This window comes from Gouania willdenowi, chromosome 24 (assembly GCF_900634775.1).
Source record: "Gouania willdenowi chromosome 24, fGouWil2.1, whole genome shotgun sequence".
Lineage (NCBI taxonomy): Eukaryota > Metazoa > Chordata > Actinopteri > Blenniiformes > Gobiesocidae > Gouania > Gouania willdenowi.
The window spans coordinates 7,584,943-7,606,191 of NC_041066.1; the positions used below are offsets into that span (position 1 = coordinate 7,584,943).

Consider the following 21,249-nt stretch of genomic DNA (forward strand, 5'->3'; position numbering starts at 1 on the left):
TTATTTTTTTACTTATCCACCTCAATCGTGGTCACTCATCTGCAGTTATCTTTTTTACATCCATCGTGATTGCAGAGTTAACAGGTAAAGTGGCCATTTAATAACAGCCGTGGTTTGATTGGAAATGACAATACACCAGAATTTAAAACCACAATTTCCTCATGAGATTTATGGGGACTGAATAACATCAAATAATCTGTGCGTTGGGTGAATGGATGAAGGAAGCACAGATTTTGGCACATTGGGCGTTAAGAATCCCCCCCCCAGGGGACGTCAGCCCCGCATGCAGCGGGGAACGTGATCAGCAAGTGTTTTCTTTCTTTTAGACATGGCCATGTGTTGATGTGAAAAGTGTTATTCCAGCAGCGTAGGAAGCTGTAGGCGGCTTTCTCACATCTGCTGGACATGTGGCTGGTTGCTCAGTTCCAGGAGGATTCTGGGCCACCGTCTGACCAGTAGCTGGAGGTGACGGCGTGCAGAGATACACCAGGACCACACATGCTTTTCATCCATGCTCAGCCTGTCCCTGAAATCCTCCCTGTTGCTCATTCTGATGCTATTTTTGTTCTGCATGGGACGCTGTGGTGTGCTTGGATGGCTGACTGTTCTCCATCCTTTTCTCCTCACATATTCTCTTCCTTCTTATCTCTGCCACTTGATTCAAATAGTTGTCAGATATTATTTGGCGAAGTGGTCCGTGATTCATGCCTTCTCCAGGTGTGTCCAATCACTTCCCACTCAGAAGTGAAGGTTGAGTGAGAGAGCAATGGAAACCTGGTTGCAGTCCAGCTGTGGCCGAGGTGTCTCAATTGATGATAGTCTGAATTGTTGGGACTCTAAAAGTCTGACATGAGTTTCTAACTGGTTGATAATTTTGAGAATAAAACGATCCTATTGTTTGGGACAAATTATAATGTTCATCAATAAGTGAGATTTGATCAGTTTAAATGAATAACAAAAGCATATGGGTGTATTGTAAATTAGTGCTTCATGGGAAGACTTATAGTGGGGACTGCGTTCAAACGCATATATTATGTAATACCAGTATTTATAGTGCAAATTTTAATGCTGGGATATTTTCTGAATTATTTCTTTTATAATCAGATTTTACTGCTGGAGTATAATTTTATTGATGCTTTTGTACCTTTTTTTTTTTTTTTTAAATGGGAACAGATGCTATGGTTTAACCCTTATAGTATCGTTGAGTTAAGGTCATATTATTGCTATTTAATATGACACAAACATTTTGAAGTGTTAAGGAATTTCTGTTCAGACAGATTTTTGTGTTACCTCACATTTCGGTACCTCCCATTGGTTATTGGGGGTTGTGAGGACATGTTGGGTTTAGCTATGGCATCGCTAGCTGTTCCTTGGTGCGAGCACTGCTTAAACAAAGCACAGGGGTTAGACATGTGTTTGTACAAGAGTTTAAAGTCTGTTTCACTTTTTTACCCCCCTTTGTTTCAATGTGGGCATCAACACCGGTGATGCAGTTTTAAACTGCTCCTAGTGTTGGTGTTGGTCTGTTGCACTACAGAGGATTTAGTAGGACATGCACAGTAAAGTTACATTGGTGAGTCTTCAATGTGAACATTTTAGGTTTCAGAGTTTGTTGACTAAATGGGATAAACTTGGTTACTTTATCTATTTTAAATTTTAGCTGAGTACCAAAGTTCTGAGTTGACAATTCAACGTTTGATTTTATAGCAGACTTTGCATGTTGTCACAAATTCTGCCGTGTCGAGGCCCATTTTTGGCCAGTAAGCGATCTTTTGGAGTTCTCGTTTTGTGGATTTTGTCTCTGTGTTGATAATTTGTGTTGTGTGCGTTCGCCATAAATTCCCCCCTGTACGAGTAAGGAAGCACAAGCGTGAGGGAAGTGGTTCTGTCAAGAGTATGAAATAGAATGTCATCGATGCATACCAGAGGGTGCGGCGTGGGGTGGCCCCTGTTTGGGCGGTCCCCAAAGTACCGCCTCTGGTTTGCGCGCACCGCATGCCGGTGTGGCGGTCTGGCTGGGCCCCTGGGGGTGGGTGGGGCGGCGGGGGGACTTCTAGGTGCTTTCTCGGGTGTGTATGTCCGGGGCGGTGGCTGCCTCTCAGCCTGGTGTCTGGGGGGCTGCTCGGCCGGGGGGGGGTTGCTTGGGCTCGCTTGCCCCCACTCTTTCTGCTTTTCTGGCTGTGTCCTCGAGTCCGGGGCAGCACTTGGGTTTTACAGTGGCAGTGTCTTGCACATACATCGGTCTACGATGCACAAGCATGCCTTGGACTGTGGGATAAAACTTGTAGTGGGCTTAACTTTAGACACGTTGATCCCAAATACCTGTTTCAGGTATTACCACTCACTCCTCCCCTCTGCCCACAGCCACCACCATTATAGTTAAGCCTCACGCCTACAACTTCACATCTCACTTTACAGTAATCAACTCCTCCCCACCCTTCCATTTCTCTTCCTTGAATCGCTCCTCCCTGCTCTCTTCCCCCTCCACCTCCCCCCCACCCCCTCACCTAGGTGTAACACGGCCCGCTCTTATTATATTCTCTCTTTAATAAAGTGTTTCTTACCCTTCCTTAGGGAGGGCTGGTGATGGTCACAATTATGCAATAAAATAATGCAATTTATTTAATTGCAATAACAAAAAATAAAAAATAAAATACACTGCTGTCTAAAAAAAGATTGCACTTCTTGTAGTGTTGACCTTTGACAGCATGTGCAGACAAGTAAAAAAAACAACAACAAAAAAAAGAACATCATCGACAACACGCAGGTGATCTTTTGATTTGAAGAGATCTTGAAGATCTGGGTACGAGTTGAATTCATGAGCTGATGGCTCACGGTCTATGAAGCCTGAAAGGAAATCAATCATAAATTGAATTGATGGATCGTCCTCCTGGAAAAATTTCAAGTCACAAACAGTAAGAGCAGGCTGTGTGGGTGTTTGCTTGTGACGAGAGCTGTAAGACAAATGCTCAGTGTCGCTGTACGTATGTACAGACGAAATGGGTGAGGCTGGGGTCTGAGCAGTGGTATTTCACAGTGAGGCTTTGTGTGAGTTGGGTTGCTGTCAGTCTGATGTGTTTTATCAGGCTATGATCCGGCTGTTGGTCGGTCTCGGTCTCTCACGGTGATAGGTGACAGTTTTCAACTTTAACATCTACTGGGTTTGACATGTTGCAGAGAAGATAGAAAAGTTCAGGTGGCATGATGGAGACGGTGGCTCCAGTATAAACTACTGCTTCATAATTAACAGTGTTGTTGAGGTAAGTGTCGACATAAAGTCTGTTGTTATTTCCCAAGCTAAGCTCACCTAAAATGCATTTGAAGGGTGGATTTTCATCACCTGTAGGTGTGATTGGAGTGGGATCCAGCAGCGGTGCCGGATCCATTTGGGCTCTGTGTTGCATATCATCGCGTGTGTCACTGCAACTGTCCCTGTCATTTTGGTCGGCGTGTCTGTTGGGATCAGACAGATTTTGGATCATTAATGTGTTATTCATATCATGTTCCGCGCGTTTCAGACGTGAACGTTTCGTGTTCGTGGATCTGCATGCTCTCGGGTGCCCTGAAGTTTGTGACCTCCGTGTGGCACGAGCTGCGGATCCTTTACTGAAAGAACAAAAGGTGAACATGTTTCATTATCATTTATCAGGTCATCGTCGGGTGCCCTGGTGTCACATGCGTTGGATTTCATTTTCATTACAATATTCTTTGATCAGAATTTTGCATAAGGCTTCAAAATCATCACGAATATCAAGTAGCTGTCTGTCGATGAACAGACTGACTTGCTTGCTTGAAGAGGCTTTTATCACGTAGATTTTCTCACGTGAAGAAGTGTTTGGAAAACGTTCAAAGTAAAATTTCAAGTCATTGAGATAAGCATGTCTTTTGCTTCAGTTGCTGTTAAATAATATTTTAATATTTATAACACACGTGTTTTAACTGATGAAGTTGACTTAACAGTTTAAAATTACCAATGTAAAATTATGAAATGTTTAAATGATTAAATTGAATGAATCTATTTATTTCAATGGCTTTTATAAGTGAGGAATAATGAGAGAATGATCTCTGTGTGTTAGGGCTTTTTAAACAAAGAGTCATAAAACTAGCCAGGGTGTCTAGTCTAAAATGGAGGATGGGTGTGTGTCGATTGTATGAACCCTTGAAAAATGACTTTCAATTGATTATCCCTTAAATGACTGATTTGAATTATTTCTAGCTTTAAGCATAACAAAAGAGGACAAAAACACTTTGATCAATGATCATGGAATATGAAGAGTTATAAACATTTCCCTTGAAAGAAAAGGAAAGGAAAAATGGTTAAAATCGAGGTCACATGTCTGAAATTCGTTGAAATCGCAGTTCTGCCTTTAAAGCGTTGGATGGTGTTATACTTTTTATTTCTTCCTTTTTAATCTTCATGTTGAAAAAGATGTCTCTGGTGAAGGGTGTCGGGTTACATCCCTGTTATCTCTGTGGAATGTCTGTTTTTTGGGGAGGATGAGTGTCAGCACAGACACTCATCCTGCAGGATGAGGGCAGGATGAAGAATGGCTGGGTTTGAAGAAATTTTCCTTGGTCCATTTTTCCATTGTCTGTTTTTGAGTCATAAAAGTGTGATAAAATTCCAAATGTGCGACAGTGTTTTTACCGCCTTTTGACCATCGACCAGGGTTCCTACATCTTAAACAAATATAATGAATATAAATCCATGATGACAGTGAAGATCAACAGTGAATTAGTGCAGCGCAGCAGGAGGCGGAGCTTTTATACTTGCTCAGATCTGATCCACTTCATAACGTGGTTGCTGAAGTTTATAATGATGAACAATTAAAATCCATAATTCAGACCAAAGACAACACTGTTGTTACAGAAAAGGCAGGAATGAGATAACTCAGGCAGGAAGCTGCTGACACTGTGAATGTGTAAAAGCGTGAGATTATTTATGATAATTCATTGGATGATAAACGGACGGCGCTCTGCAGTTAAACTTTATTACAGCACACACATGTTTCTTTTAAGTACACCTATTTATCACACACTGGGATGAGAGATGAGAGCACATTGTTTAACTGTAGTATTTTCCTGCCGAGGTGGTCAGCGTATGAATTAATTAATAATTTCACCCGTCCGTGCATACGATGACACAGGCTTCATCAGCTGATTGTAAATCAGTCCATTAGACATGAATCTATATCGTTCCTAAAGGATGTAATTGGTAAATGAAAGGATTGCATTTATAATTAATAATCTTCTTTCCTAAACACAGCTGTCAGATCTGAACCAACCAGGATCATCTATCAATGGGCATGTTTTCTAAGAGAACTGATTGGTCAGGAGGCGGGGCTTTAGGGCTCACTACAGATCCAAGCTAGAGTTAGTTGTTCAGCATTAATTGCTATAATGATTAAGCTCTAGCGAGCTTTATAGTCCAGCACACACTGATTAAATCTCGGAAGTTAGTGCGATAATAGGTAATCTAGATTTGTAGCGTACCCCCTTTATGTATTATTCCGTCATTTTTGTATATTTTTGTTGTGGTTTTGTATGTTTTTGGAAACATTTAGTAAATTTTCCAGATATTTGTATGCACTTTTGTTGTCATTTTGTGTATTTTCTTTGTCATTTTGTTGTCCTATTGTGTACTTTTGCCATGGTTTTGTGTGTTTTAGGCGTCATTTAGTATATTTTTCTGCGATTTTATGGTTTTTTTTTCTTCTTTTCAGTCGTTTTTTGTTGTTTTGTGTACTTTTGTTGTCATTTTGGGTTTTTTTACACATGTTTTTGTGCACATTTATTGTCCTTTTGTGTATTTTTGTTGTCATTCTGTGCCTTTTTATGTCCTTTTGTGTGTTTAGTACCTTGACGGCCGCATATGGCCCCAAAGCCACCTGTTGCACATGCCTGCTGTTGTACAACACTAGTAGAATTATTAAAAGCCTGACTTTAATTCAACTATTTCAATGCATAATGCTTTGCTTCCTACAATTTCCCCCTGGGATAAATAAACTATATCTGACTCTGATTACATTCACATTGTTTTATATTGACAGTTTTATTAATTGTTTTTGTTTTCATTTAACATCTAGTAGGGAGTGGATATTATTAATGTTTTTGCTAACAATAAAACATTTTTGATTCATGGTGCCAGAAATGGTTGACAATTTCAAATCTGTTAAAATGCTCCTAAAACGCAGCAGCTGTTTATGTGCCTTACAGTATGTGAATTAGAGAAAATACCTCATCAGAATGTATTAATTCCTACTTAACATTATATTAATTGGGTCTTGTGACTCCTGGGTTTTGGTGTGGGATGTTAATTTAAAATTAAATAAATAACGACAAAAACGTGATTGAATGTACAAACCCAGTATGAAAAAGCATTTTTATAGTTGTAGTCCTGAGCTAGTTCCCTGTCTGGTTTAACTTTTTGAAAAAAAGTCACAATATTTCCTGAAATGTTGTCATTGTTATTTTTTTTTTTTACAGAGCGTGGTTTATAGACTGGTATCGTGGTATTGAATGAAGCTGTTCCACGTGAAAATTACATAACACATGACTAAAAATGTATAAAACATTGTTCCTGTCACATGACTTCCCTGGCATGAGATGGTTAGACATGCAGTGATAAAACGTGATCTACACGTTTGTGTTTTTCTTGTATTAAATGGATTTTCCGACAGGCTGAAGAGATGACAGAGTGGCCACTGACGTGTATTAATCATCCAAGGCTCAAGTTTAGATGTTAGGTATTTAAATACATGTCCACTTAAAGACTAAAGCAAGCAAAATGGATTTGTTCCTGAACACCCAGATGGTCACTCCCCCCTGAGACCCCATGCAGCTGTCAGACATGTGTAACAGGTACTCCAAAACCAGCCAGATGGAAAGTACAAGTGTTTTCTGAGTGATGTTCATGCATACTTAGACCACATGGGGGGAGTTTAATGTTTCATATGGAGGTGTCCCCCCCAATGGTACCAGGCTCTGCTGTAAAGATCTTAAGCACTATGGAACATGAATCTTCTTTATGACTTTTACAGACTTCCTCTCTCAGCTGTACAGACCATCACTCAGAAATAAAGCACTTTCTACATACACGTGTGTATGAGGAGTTCACACTATATACAGTACATTCTGTCCAAAGCCACCAACACATTAAAAGTTGTTTTTTCCTTTGACAATAAATTACTACATCCAATTAATTAATGTTTTATTTATTGTTATTCACTTTCCATTAGCTATTAACTTATTATTGTTGTGTAATTATTAGAGTTACACATGGGGTGCCTTAGATTAGAAACAAAATTCTTGAATTCATTCACATTTGGTTAAGTGTGATATGCTGACCTCAGCATACTGAAAAACTACTCTACATGTACTTAAATACTGTATATCTTATAATACAGTGATTCTCAACTAAGTCACCTTTAAGTAAAAAGCCATGCACACACGAGCCCAAACTGAGGAAATCATTCAACTTGAATATGAATAAATGAAAATATGGAGCAGTTTTTCCACATCAATTATGACATAACATTAACATTAATAAAAAAAATTTAATCACAGTCTAAAGTAATAAAAAAAACTGTAAATACAGTCATTATCCAACTTTAATTTGAAGTCATTTGTGTATTTGTTTTTTTCTGTTTTGTGTATTTTCGTTCTTGTTTGTATGTTTTTGACTCATTTTGTGTATTTTTTTTGTCACTTTTTAGATTTTCTATCTCGTAATTTTTTCTGTCATTTTTTGCATGTTTCTCCTTTGTGTGATTTTTGAGTTATTTTGTGTATTTTTGTTATCATTCTGTGTTGTTTGAGTTATTTTATGTATTCCTCTTGTTTTGTGTATTTTTGAAGTCATTTTGTGTAATTTTGTTTCATGTATTTTTTTCTTGTATTTTTGAGTCATTTTGTGTAATTTTTTCTTTCATTTTGTGTTATTTGATTCATTTTGTTTATTTCTTTGTCATCCTCTTTCTCTTGTTTTGGTTGTAGATTTTGTGTAATTTGTTTTGTCACTTTTTATATTTTCTGTCATTTTGTGTATTTTTTTTGTTTCGTGTGTTTTTTTAGTCATTTTGTGTTTTTGAAGTAATTTTCTTGTATTGTTTTTGGGGCCACACACAGAACAAGGGCCACATGAGGCAACGAACCACCAATTGCCCATACTGCCCTAAGTACTCCTACTGTAACTACCTGCACCTTCTAAATCTTCTACATGTTCCCCCTGTGCTACAGATAAATAACATACAGGACAAAACTTAAAGCCAAGACATACAGTACATCGAACCTTTCAAATGAATAAATCTTTCGCTGAACAAACGTAAACATCCACGGTGCAGCCGTATGTCCTGAGCATGTTAACAAATGGGTTTTCAGCCTTCGAGCGTGCAGGCATTTTATCATTATTTGGCATGTGTGCACGGCGTGAAGGTACACAAGTGTATTTTTTCTGGCGCCGCCTGAAATTCCCATCTTGAACTGAAGTGGTAGTGAAAAGCATTGATAGTGTTATGCTCAACAGGAGCAAAGAGAGCGCACAGAGTGAAGATGTGTTCTGTTAGAATAGTAAACAGACAGAGTTCATGGCTGAAGTCAGGGCCGGCTTTAGGTGCCCCAGACAAGAGTGGACCCCCCCTGGACTTTGACACAGTGTGTGTACACATTATTATTTATTTTGAATATCGAGACAAAACAATGCAATTCTGCAACACGACAAACATGACAAAAGTGCTGTTAGGCAAGGCAAATTTATTTGTATAGCGTATTTCATACACAAGGCAACTCAATGTGCTTTACATGAAAAAACATTCCATTGTTTAAAATCAATAAGAACATTTAAAATCATCAGTAAAATCAATTCAAATCATCAACAAACACATTACATCAACAACATGACCAAAAATCTTCCTCTCAATTATACGCAGTAGAGAAAAAAAGTGCCTTTAATTTTGATTTAAAAATGTTCATATTAGATGCTGACTTCCACTTCTTTGCAGCATAACAACTAAAAGCAGCATCACCTTGTTTACTGTGAGCTCTGGGCTCCACTATCTGACCTGTGTCCATAGATCTGAGAGACCTGCTGGGTTCATACCTGACTAACATGTCACTGATATATTCTGGACCAAAACCATTCACAGATTTATACACCAGCAGCAGAACTTTAAAGTCTATTCTGAGGCTGACTGGGACCCAGTGTAAAGACATGCCCAAAGTGTTTTGTTCATTGTTTCCCTCAATCGTTAGAGGGTGATTTGCTCCTTTCTTACTACCGGGCGAGCCCAAACACCTCGCTCCAATTTGATGACGCGTTCCCACTTTGATGACGAATTTGAGCTGGAGAAGCCGAGTCTCCAGGAAACTCTCTGCCGTGATTGACGTGTAAACAGACACGCCCACGTAGCATGAGCAGCATGGAATGGGTGGGACACGCCCACTCATGAATATGCATAAGTAGGCCACAAATCAGCCTGTTTGTGTAGAGTTGCTCAGAAAGTGACTTTTCAGAGGCTAAAACTCTGGAAAACAGGTGAGTTTGTGAAAATAAACCTCAAATACTATGTTTTTGGGGTTCTTAGGTGAAAAATAGCATGATATGACCTTTAAAGATTAGAATAATGCATTATAATACAATATAACACCTACAGGTTGAGTGCAAATGTCTTGAGGGAATAATAACAAAAATGGTGCAAAAGCAATGCAAAACAGTGCAATCAAAAGTTAAAATAAGATGTACAGTAAAAGTTTCAGTACAAGGAAATTTCTACTTTCCTGTTTGGTTTCACTAGTCAGTAACACAAATCTTAAAATCCAAGAACATGATGTTCAAACCACACAATAGAATGATATAGAATAGAACAAGATGTAAGATAAATATCAATATGGGCAGAAGATTAGCATGTATAGTTACAGATTTTTAATAATATTCAGCTAACGTTTCACATTTATTATACCTTTTTAAATTATTATAAAAAAATTAGGAGGGGGTGCAATTTGGCGCCCCTCCAGTAGAAGGCACCCTAGGCGGCCGCCTGTGTTGCCTGTTGGGAAGGCCGGCCCTGGCTAAAGTGGCTTGTTGCACCGGGCAGCGAAAATGTACTTCTGCATTTGACGGTGTGAGGCACCAAGTCCGACAGCTCTCGCTGCACTGTGCCCCCAATGATGATGCATAAACAAGTGTTTTGGATTTTTGACAGTACAGTATGTGATGGCAGCACTGAATGTTTATGGAGCTGTCTAGCAACTTAGCTGTAAGCGCGTCACACTTCCAAAAAAAATCTAAATACGATGCATATTTTTTCTGTATTGTATTAGTTGAAACTCTTTCAGTCAGCGCAGTCCGCCCCGAGTCAGAGAGAGAGACAGTGGGAACAGACGGAATAAATAGCTTATTAAAAACATCTGCAGTGTGGACGGAGTGTGTGTGCTCTGATCTGCTCCAGCTCAGCCGCTTGTGTGTGAGCAGCGGTGACTAGCCTCTTACTGTCCTCACAGCAGTGAGTGATTCATGCTTTCATGTCTCTAAAATATCAGAAAACTCTCCAATAGCACAAGATAAAATTCCTACATTTTTTACCAGTCTCTATGGAGAAAACAGTCGCGAACAGTTCCACAGTGTGCACGTGCACGTGAGTTTCGTTCAGGAGTGGAGGAGGGGGCGTGGAGCGCATCACGAAACTCTTGCACTGCTGCTTTAACTTTGAATACTACATGCACCTGCTACTATAACAAAATACAGAATATAAAATGCAAACTCACCTGGTATAATGGTGAATTTGGTCACCTGAGTTAGCAAAGCGCTACAAAACACGTCTGCAGCTGCAGCCGCTCTATTTGACTCAGAGCCAGATCAAACCGTCTCTGCAGGTCCTCATTTTCAATTTGGCGTAAACACTATCACTGGGTAATAAATGCCAGCTTCATACTCTTGTGTCCCTACTTGGAGTGAAGTTATCTGTCCAGATTTTGGCTAGCCCAGAGGTCTGCAACCTGGGGCTCTGGAGCCTCATGTGGCTGTTTGACTCTTTTGCAACGGCTCCCTATAGCTAGAGTTGTTATTTTCTTACAGAGGCTATTAATGCTTAATGACAACTAAAATCATGATATAACAATTTGTTAATCTAAAAATAAATCACGTTGTGCAATGACTCAGCACCTTCCTACTTCACCTCCTGCAACATCTACAGACCATCAACTTTAAGTTTTAAATCCCTGGTAAATAACTAAACCAACAAAAAGACTATTCTGGAAGAAAATAGAGATTTTAATTGTGTGGGAACAGATTCATTTAACCACCAATGTGCAGGTTAAATATGCTTTATGTGTGGCAGGAAATGAGCAATTAGCATGTGTTGATCACATGATCATGTTACTTTTTGTAGCCTTTCAAATACACTATCTAAATAAAAAATCTTAATATACCATTGTGTTCATGTAAACTGCGATGCGTGAGAATTTGAAGTCGCAAGATACTGTTTTGTTATTTCTTGATGTTAATTTATTTTGTTTTCCTTAAAACTGTTTTTAAGTTTACATTTACATGATCAATATAAATCAAATTAAATCCAACAATATTCCATATAATTCTAACTGTATAGAATTTTATACACTGTATTGTTTTCATTGAGAAGGTATTTTTCAGCTCCAGAAGGACTTTAATCCAGGTTGAGAGTAAAGGTTGCAGACCCCTGGGTTAGCCATTGCTGACGCGCTGTATTATCAGCAGGAAAGCAGTGGAAGCTAATACAGGAATACTGTGAAGAAAAGGTAGATCTAGGTACACAACGGTGTAATGCTGAACCTCCAACCCTTTGATAGACCAATGGCCTCTTTAGGACACCGAACATGCTCATTTTCCCCTCCGCTCGCTGGCTTCGTAACAACAACAACAACAACAATGGAACAGAAGTCAGCGCCTTCACAAACTGTGACCAGAAGTTATTGGACGCCATATTGTGCACGGAGCCAAGTACAAAACAGTTGAAGACTTTTGCAGTGAGCGAGGTTTGAGTGACAGGCCGGGGTCAGAGGTCAAACGTGGAGGCAGCAGGTGACAGTCAGCTGTGGGTCACACTCTGACTTACTGCCTGTCGTGTAATGAAACGCTGCTGAACCTTTGTGCAGACACTAAATGATCATGGAAGACATCTGCAACCTGCAGCACATTTCACACATGCTTTTCCTCTGTTTCAAGTTCTCAGAAGAGCAAAATGAATCCATTAGAAGGACTTCATCCCTTTTCAGGCCAACTGCTGCCTCTCCTTAAATCAAAACTGGGAAAAAAAAAAGTGATAAAGATGTTTAAAACAGATGCTGAACTATGACCGTAAAAATAACAAAAATCAAAATGGAAAGACTTTACGGCTTCATTAACAGAAGAGGATACATTTAGAAGTGTCTTTGTAAATGTCTTTTTTTTAACGGAGACAGAGTTCTTCCATCCCTTTTGTGTTTTTTGTTGTGTTATTTATTCTCTCTCTGTTGTAAATGTCTTTTTTTGTGGCTTTCCTGTTTTTTTCTTTTACAGTCATGGACTAAATTATTGGAACTTTGTGGAATTTTTCCACAAAATACACAATTTTCCCCAGAAATTGTTGCAATTCCAAATGTTTTTGGTATACATGTATTTATTTCTTATATGTACATTGAAAAAACACAAAAAAAGTAACAAGTGACAATATAGAAATCACACCTGATGTCAGTTACAATGCTTTTTTGTGTTTTTTTTTCAATGCACATAAAGGAAATAAACATGCGTATACCAAAAACATTTGTAATTGCAACAATTTCTGGGAGAAATGGTGTATTTTGTGGTCTGTATATATTTGTCTGTGTGTGTGTTACCACTTTGTTTTTTAATAGGTTGTAACATCATTCATTGCTGTTATTCTCAGCCTGTTGATAGGCAAGGCAAGGCAAGGCAAGGCAAATTTATTTATATAGCGCATTTCATACTCAAGGCAACTCAATGTGCTTTACATGATAAAACATTCAATTGTTTAAAATCAATAAGAACATTTAAAATCATCAGTAAAATCAATAAGAACATTTAAAATCATCAGTAGAATCAATTAAAATCATCAGTAAAATCATCATGACATCAACAACATGACAAAAAATCTCTCTCTCAATCATATGCAGTAGAGAAAAAAAGTGCCTTTAACTTTGTTTTAAAAATGTTCACATTGGATGCTGACTTCAGCTCTGCTGGCAGTTTGTTCCACTTCTTTGCAGCATAACAACTAAAAGCAGCATCACCATGTTTACTGTGAACTCTGGGCTCCACTATCTGACCTGTGTCCATAGATCTGAGAGACCTGCTGGGTTCATACCTGACTAACATGTCACTGATGTATTCTGGACCAAACCCATTCACAGATTTATACACCAGCAGCAGAACTTTAAAGTCTATTCTGAGGCTGACTGGGAGCCAGTGTAAAGACTTTAAAACTGATACTATTCTTACCTCCATATGTTTTTGTGGATTTTCTGTAAATGTCTGTTTTTTAATCGTTTTGTGTGGATTGTGTAGTTTTGTATTTTTTGTGTATTTTGGTTATTTTGTATAGTGTTCTTTTATCTTTGTACATTTTTGTGGTTGTTTTTGTGTATTCTGGGAGTGAATTTTGTGTATTTTTACTGCTGTGTGTTTTTGTCATTTTGTCCTACATGTGGCCCCCAAACCACCAGTTTTCCCATGTCTCTGTTTGTGTCTCTGCTCATTTATATTAGCAGCTAACAATGACTGGTATTGATTGTCGATTTCTGACACAAACTCAAAACCAAGGAGGGCAACATTTAAAGCTTTGACTTCACAATAGTATCACATTTAAGATCTGTGAACTCTAAACAGATTATAGATCTATATCAGCATTTACATTTGATTTCTCTGGATTGTATTTGGGAGACATTCTTGCCAAATAATTACATGCAGATCATTTTTGTTGTTTGAGCACATTATTCATTCCCTCAGTAAATTGGGAAAATGTTATGTATAATGTACAATGTTTATAATTACATTTTAGCTTCTTGGATCTGGATTTGTCTTTTATTTTGAAAAAGACTTGAAGTTTTCTTTTTTGTCATTTTATTCTGGTGAATCCTAATTGATGTCAAGTCGGCCACAGATTTTATGTGGGAAAACGAGTCATTTCAACTTTATTGTGCCCTAGTTTGCATTTTTACCGATACATAAATGACAAAATATGTAAGAAACCGACTACATCCAAGCAATAAGTGATATATATCAGTCCCCACATGATCTTCACGTTAAATTTCCCAGATTTTGCAGCCAATTTCTTCTTATTTCATTGTCATACTTTGAGGAAAATTAAAGGATTTTGTAAGAATTTTGACTTTTTTTAACTGTTAAACGTTAAAAACGACTGCAATCATGTGATATAAGCACCAGGAAAACTGTGAGCCCCTGCAAATATTGTTGAGTTTCATTTACACAATGATTGGGGTGGAACCTCTGGGTACCTCACGATACGATACGCGAAACAACGCTCACAATATGAAAATACCGCGATTATCGATATATTGGTCAGAAATCAATCTACGATAATCTATGACATAACAAGAAAAGAACAAGATTAAGTGAAAAAATGCAATTTTTATTTTATATCTCTGAAAGAATAAATTGAAAAAGTGTCCTATGAACAGTGACACTATTTTAGTGCCACATTTCTGTAAATAAGTGTCAACATACCAATGTAAACGAATAAGTCTCTCCAATAGTGCTTTCTGTAAACAAATAATAGGGTCTTTCTTACCAGTGACACCATTATAGTGCAATATTCCAGTAAACAATATATTGATTCCTTCAACAAACAGTGACAACATTTCTGACAATTAATAAATCTTTCATCCCAAAAAACAAATACATTTTTTAATTGATAGCGCGAGCATATCGAAAACCAATTGTGCGAAGAAAAAAAAAAATTGTGATATATTGCCGTATTGAGATATTGTCACACCCCTAAACAATGATTCATGTTTTCTCTGTCATTTTTACTTAGTCCTCGGGCCCGAATTGGATGCTCCAAAGGGCTGGATTTGGCCCCTGGGCCATGATTTTGACACATGTGAGAGGCCCCAAATTAATTATAGGAGTAGTAAAAAATATCATGTGTGTTTCTTCTTGGTGTGACACATTTCTCTATCATTAAAAATATGCACCAGTCAACTACTTGCATAGTTTGACTACTTTTAACATTTCTTAGTTGCTTCATAAATGAAAGAAACCTGAACATAGTGAGATTCTGTAAATGTCCATGAACTTCAAACTTGAATAGACTCAATGGAATGTACAAAACTGCAATGAATGAGTTCAAACCTTTTAATTTCAGATCTTTAAAACTTAAGATGTCCAGGTACCACATCCCTCTGTGGCAGCAGATCAATCTGCTACAGACCCACACTGCCACCTAGTGACTGCCACTGTCACATTTAGACATGCATGCAAATGTATCTATAACCAGTCACTGATATGGATGGTAAGTATAAAAATTTGAGGGAGCGTCACTTCATTAAATGAAAGAGAAATAATGGGTTATTCTAATTAGCCTCTGACTGCTTTTAAGATAAGATGCAACACTAAATGAGAAACTGCAGATCATATACTTAAACATGTACTCACACAGGGGTCAGCCAGTAAAGCTTGATGGAATGCAAAATCCTCAGGAAAATCACCTTTTTTCTTCCTTTGGTAAGCTCACCCAACCAACTGGTTTTATGCAACAGCCCCAGATTACAGGCTTTAAACCCTGTGGCTGCTTTTGGGTGATTTTCAAGGGAAGCAGACCAATGGATTTAGAGTTTTTAATCTAAGGATTTTTCAGTAGGATGGAAGGCAGGAAATGACCGATTAGTCAGCAAAGTTGATCCATTGAGGCTAATCGGTAATATGTACTCTACTCATGCTACAGAGTCAGACTTGTTTATTGGCTGTTGGTCCAAAGGGACACTTTGTGCTAGAGCGTCAACTCTACAACAACCTTTGTTGATTATATACATTACACACAGTTGGGATTTAAGAGGATGGTGTTTTCCTGATGCTTGGTTTATGTTTTGACATGAGAACATTGTCCTTTTTTTCCTACTTGCTGAAAACTGACTGATGGAACTTTCTGGCGTGATCGTTTCAGATTCAACACTGACCAATAAAGAACCCTGCAAAATTAAGAAAAGAATCCCAAAAGCTGTGATCAAATGTCTTTTTGATGACAATTCTTGGTTTTGGGGTAAAGCTGTCTTCCAAAAATGATGATATCCCCGTCCCTCATCTATCCCTATATTCAAAGGCAATGAAAATATAAGCTAAATGTATTTCTTAAACACACACAATTTTAGTTTATATATGAAGGGTTATTTTGCAACAGCAGATACTGTAACTCTGTTTTTTTCACTTGGTTGTTTTTTTTCTTCATACATTTTCAGAAAATGTAGTTTTTTTCCATGAATAAGGATTAGTTCAGGTATGAGTCAATTCACAGTTTGACTTGATTGAATCCAGTGTTATTTTTGTCAACTAAATATTTTAGTCATACTTTTCATCAACTACATTTTTTAAGTGACAATAACTAGACTAAGACAATTTAAAAAAAAACATGTTAAAAACTATGTAAAAAATATATTTATATTTTTGTCGACTAAGAAAAACAAAATTATCATTTTGTCACACAGAACAAAATCAAATCTGAACATGTGATCGTGTGATCTTATGTATTGATTACATCAAATGTGTATGTATTTACAAGCATTAATAAATCCCATGTCCGACTAATCAATACTAATTGAATCTTTTAAAAAATCCATACACTTATGCTGTAAATTAAGGGTGTGAAAAAAATAGATTTCGCGATATATTGCGATTTTTTTGGGTGCCGATTATAAATCGATTTTTTATTTAATTTAATTTTTTAATTTTTTTTGCATTTTTTTTTTACTTCTCAGGTCAGTGTGTTCAGTGACATAGAACACATAGGCAATATGTATGCACAGACATTTTATTTTCTTGATATAAAAAAGTCGCTAAATGCTTGTTCATGTGGATCTTGTTGGGTTCTTTCTTTCTTACTATGAACTTTATATTTTGTTCAGCGCTTTGGGATGACTGTTGTAATTTGCACTATATAAATAAAGTTGAATTGAACTGAATATGATCTGTTCAGATCAGTGTTCAAACTGACACAATAGGATTCATTTTTACTTATTTGTGTGCAGTGTCATTAACTCAGAGTACTTTATGCTTTATGTTCTCACTTACAGTTGTTACAATGCTTTCAATGTGTTGCAATGGTTAGTTGTTGCACTTTATTCTATGATGGCAGTGTGTGACACTGCATTTTCTTTTTTATGTGAAAATGTGCAAAAACACTAATAATAAATAAGATGTTTTGAAGCAAATTTGACTGAATTTGTCCTCTGAATGATCAATATCTTCTGATGAACATGTACAGCAACTTGATTTTTCATCTCTACGTTTAATTTTGATATTAACTGGGTAGAATATTGCAATATCTCGTGATATCACGATATCATGATAATATCGTATCGTATTGCAACATCCTTGCCATTACTCACCCCTACTGTAAATTTTAGTCGACTATATCTGTAACAGATTTAGTCGACTAAAACTGTTATCAGAAATGCAGGAAAATTCATGCTTGGACCAACTTATTTATAACTTATATAAAGCATTAACACCTACTGCTTATCCACAAACTCCATTTATTGTCATTTTGGTTTCTGGACAGTGAAAAGAGAGCAGAATATGAGGGGAAAACGTGAACAACACGCAACTCGGATAAGCAAACTGCTTCTCTCGTCTCCTTTTTCGGCATGGACAAAACAAAACAAAAATTTAAAAAAAGGAATAACACAACTTCTGTGAATGCAACCATGTCGGAAATAAACTGAATAAATAAAAAAATAAAATAAAAACTGAAACTATTGCACTTTTAAAAACTCTTGTCAATACCAAAAGTCTGTTCCTGGGAGAAAATTCCTTGTAATCTTGTTAGAAGTTGCTCAATAGCATTATTCATTCAGAAAAATTCAATCAGTGTCTCCTTGACCTGAAACATCTGTAAGCACGTTTATCTAAAAACCAAACAATACACTTTTAAATGACCAGCATATGTTGACAGACAGCCCAGCTTTACAGCACAAAGGGAATATTGTTGGATAACTTTGTTTCAATATGAACAACAAACAACAAACGCGAGTGTGGTTTGCTGAAAGAGAATTCATTAGCATTGCTATGGCTGCGCAGACTATTTTGCAAAATTGATGATTAAGTTTGTCCCTCCCAGTTCACTGTACTTTGATTTTTCTCAGCTGTTCAATCTGAAATGGCTCCTGTTACCAGTAGTAGAAATAAAAAATACAAAATAAATAAACAACAAAAATTCATCCCATTCACTTTTTACAGAGTGATTCATCGTTGCAAATGTATTGGTCCAGTTAGATTGATTGAATGGTGATAAAGCCAATCACAGCCGGCCATTTGACGTAGCCACCGTTTCGTAGTAAAGTGACAAAAAGGTAAGTAACAGGTGGCAAAAAAGGGTTCAAAAGTGGCTAAAAACACAGCAAGGGAAGAGTGAAAAGTGACTAAAATGGGCCAAAAGCAATCAAGAGTGGCAAAAAAAAAAAAATAACAAAAAAGAGGAAACAGGTCTATGTAATGGCAAAAGGTAGCTTAAATGAGCAAAATGTAGTAAAAACAAAATAGTAAAAAAAAGGGCAAAAACGTGGAACAAAAAGAGGCAAAATGTAGGAAAAAAATGAAACAAGGGTTATTTATTGGGCAAAAGGTAGCTTATTGGAATAAAAAGTGGAAAAAAAGTGGTTAAAGAAAAGACAAAAATTCGATAAAAGTGTAAAAAAGAACTTGTATAAATGGACAAAAATGAGGAAAAGGGGACATTTATTGGCATAAGGAAGCGAAAACCTGAAAAAAACAAAAAAACAAAAAAAGTGTCAATTATTTTGGAAGAGGGGCAACAATGATAAAGGAAGTTGCCCACATAGCCAAAGAAAAAGGGGTTACAAAGTTTCCCCATTTTAAAAATTAAGACAAAGAGCCACATTTTGAGTATCACTGACCTAATAACAGCCATAAAAATAAAGTTTACCTACTTACTTTATCATGGTTTTAGTAAATTAATTTAAAAAAAACTAAATTGGGAGTTGACGGTTGCCTCACCCTTAGAAGACCCTCACTTTTAAAATCACTGCTCCACCCTTGCCTGTTACTATATTTTACTTATTTATTAACTTAGTGTTTAGAACATGCTGTTGTACCAGTTAATCATTTTTACTGCAGAAGATGACTCATAAGTTTGTAGGTTTAGGGTTGGAGAAGAGTTGAGTGGCTTTGTTCACTGTCGTATTGAATATCCTGCATGATTTAATGGCAGCCTGAATATGATTAACTCTTTTTCTTTCTGAATAGCTGAATAAACTCAAATTTGAGCAAAAAATGATGCAAAATCAAATCAAGCATTCATCCAAAGATGTTTTGAATGTACAACATTTGCAGAACATTGGGTTTCATTTTCTTTATAAATGAAAACCAAACTGGAGGGTTTCTGTTTTCCATCTGCTTTAAGACGCTCGTCGCTACTGAGCCCAGAATGTTGGACATGATGAACAGAAACGTACCAAATATTTCTGTGGCTGTGGTAAAAGAGGAAGGAACACGCTTTGCATGTGAGGCTCGTGTAGGTCACTACTGGGAAATTGAATGTGAGTAAGCTTTAGTGAATCAAAGTAGCTCATTTTTTGTCCAACTGCATTTTACTCAGTTTAAAAAAAAAAAAAAAAAGGTTTAAATGCATAAAAATAAACATCTGTAGTTACTTATCTATAAATTAAAGTGTCAAAATATCATGCGGTGCAACTGTCTGTCCACGTTTGCTTTTTAAAACGTTTTCAAAATTACTCTAAATCTATTCAAATTTATTTTCTGCCCCATATGACTTGATTTCGGAAGTGTTTTGTAGTCCTGTATAAAATGTATAGTATTTTTATTTTTATTATTGCGGCAATGAGTCGTACTCGTTTCCAGTGAGGGGGTGGAGTCAATCAGGGCTGCCCTTTGTCATTGATTCTGTTCACAACTTCTATGGACAGACTTTCTAGGCGGGCCTCAGGATTGCATCACTGCTTTTTGCAGATGATGTGGTCCTGTTGGCTCCATCAAGCCGTGACCTTCAACTCTCACTGAATCGGTTCACAGCCGAGTGCGAAGCGGCCGGGATGAAAATCAGTAGCTCCAAATCTAAGTCCATGGTTCTCAACCGGAAAAAAGTGGAGTGCCTTCTCCGGGTTGGGCATGAGATCCTGCTCCAAGTGGAGGAGTTCAAGTACCTCGGGGTCTTGTTCACGAGTGAGGGAAGGATAGAGCGAGAGCTTAACAGGCGGATTGGTGCGGCATCTGCAGTGATGCGGAGTCTGCACCGATTTGTCGTGGTGAGGTGGGATCTGAGTCAAAAGGCGAATCTCTCTATTTACCTGTCGATCTACGTTCCTACCCTCACCTATGGTCATGACCTAGGGTCAAGATTGCGGGTTTCCTCCGTAGGGTGGCTGGGCTCTCCCTTAGAGATAGGGTGAGAAGCTCAGTCATCCAGGAGGGGCTTAGAGTAGCTCGGACACCTAATTAGGTGTTCAAGGCACGTCCCTCTGGAAGGAGACCTTGAGGAAGACCCAGGACACGCTGGAGGGAACGCAATTCAGAAATAGTCAAAAAATTGCGATATAACTATGTCCAAGTCTTATACAATATACTTATTGTCATGTGTGTTTCAGAGAGTCATTGAGCTATAGGTGGCTGCTGTGGAGCGGAGGGAACATCATCTTCATTGATGAGATTGGATTCAACCTCACAAAAAGACGAAGGAGGGGAAGGAACATCATTGGCCAGCGTGCCATTGTTTAAGTCCCTGGTCAGCCCGGAGGGAACATCACAATGTGTGCAGCGATTATCCACCTAGCCATCATCCATCACCATGCCAACCTTGGCTCCTACACAATTCCTGGACACCCTACACAACACACTCATCCCACCAGATCAGATTGATCAGGTATGTTGTCATTTGGGACAATGTTGAGTTTCCAACGGGCTGTTCTGGTTTGTAACTGGTTCACTGTCCACCCATGCTTTTTAGTTGTTTATCTCCTTCCATATTCTCCATTCCTCAACCCTTTTGAGGGTTTCTTTTTCTTCCTGAAGAT

General features: G+C 37.7%; 1 long non-coding RNA gene across 1 annotated transcript in view; it reads left to right on the top strand.

The window, feature by feature from the left end:
• LOC114458121 (uncharacterized) overlaps positions 1–21,075 on the top strand; it is a 141,419-nt gene extending 120,344 nt beyond the window's left edge. The window contains exon 3 of the long non-coding RNA XR_003672986.1: positions 20,824–21,075. This is a non-coding gene — a long non-coding RNA (uncharacterized LOC114458121). The remainder of the gene's footprint in view (positions 1–20,823) is intronic.
• The last annotated feature ends 174 nt before the right edge of the window (positions 21,076–21,249 follow it).